The sequence below is a fragment of the Mirounga angustirostris genome, unplaced genomic scaffold, assembly GCF_029215605.1.
Source record: "Mirounga angustirostris isolate CCGP_5_RB_7025 unplaced genomic scaffold, mMirAng1.0.hap1 SCAF_10, whole genome shotgun sequence".
Lineage (NCBI taxonomy): Eukaryota > Metazoa > Chordata > Mammalia > Carnivora > Phocidae > Mirounga > Mirounga angustirostris.
In genome coordinates this window covers 25744085-25745523 of record NW_026991718.1, presented here as the reverse complement: position 1 = coordinate 25745523, position 1439 = coordinate 25744085, and positions in this window count along the sequence as shown.

Genomic DNA, 1439 nt, shown 5'->3' with positions numbered 1-1439 from the left:
AATAATGGTTCATAAAACTTTACAAATATTCCTAACTTGTTTATTAATACAATGATAATTATATAGATTTTGATTTTTAATCAAAATTTCAATTATTTTACAATTTGAAACAAGTAAATATTTCTCATAATTCTCCTTTTGAGGATTAACATCATGATTGCTACAACTGATAACACTTAAAACACACATACACACACACACATACACACACAACTAGAAAAGACTATCTGGCTAGTTCTGTCTTAAAAATACTACTGAACTAATAATTAGGTTGGAATCATGATTTAAAATCAGTATGACTTAGAAAATATTATTATATAAAAATTCAAGGAAAGGACATTGTCATGGTCAGCTTATCGTTAGCAGTACTGTGTCTTGTACAAATTTACAAATTGTTTCCAAACTGACAATCTGTTTTAACTATTTTGCTCATTAGCACTTGAAGATGTTGGCTGAACATGAAAAATTATAAACTGTATCTATATAGACCCTAAATAGGGTAGTTCTCATGATTAAATGCTAATATTTTTAAATGTCTTTTTAGAACACAAATACCTTATTTTACATTATTAGGTAATAAACATGATCCACATACATAAACTTTTCACTCACATTTATAGAAATGATAACTTAAAAAAATTAAACCATTTTTTGATAGAATGGGTCCCAAAATGCTTTGACTTATTGCTTAGTAAAATACTACCCCCTGGTACCAAATCCCCAGCTTCTTAGGGAAGATTCCAGGGTCAACACTATGAACATCAACTATAATAATCCACTATAAGAAAGTACTGACCTCAGAAATTTCTTATGCGTGACAAATATTTATTTTACAGTTGCTGCTTCTGTAGTTACTGATCCTTCTTCACAATTTCATATTATTTCAGGTTCTCAAAATTCTATCCCTCTGGTGCTTCTGTTGCCCTAAGCTTATTTAAAAAAATTAGTATATGTAATTTTCACATTATTCTGCCTCAAAGATAGCTTCATACTTTTCCTGCAGCTTAAAATAAGTTTTTTCTTTTTCTTTTTTTTAGCGGGAGAGAGGGGTGAAAAGAGGAGATGGGCTTGGTACTTTGCTAATTTGAAGACTTGCTTCAGAATTGCTGGGTATTTCCTGACACATTGGTTGCTAAAGGAATACATACTAAGAGATGGCCATGGCCATGTTAGCACACTGAGGACAGCAGTTAACTCTTCCAGCTGAGACCAGAAAGGATAATATAATAATTTGCTAATAGTTATCAGGCATTTGCTATTTTATGGACATAAATAAAATATTTTATCTACTTTACAAAGTAATATTAACTAAAGTACACCTAGAGTCTATGAAATAATTTGCAACAAAAATTTTACTAGTTAAAATTTCTTAGGGCTTAGCAAATAATGTACATTTGTTAAAGAGTACCTGATACTTGTTAGTAATACAGGACAAGGTG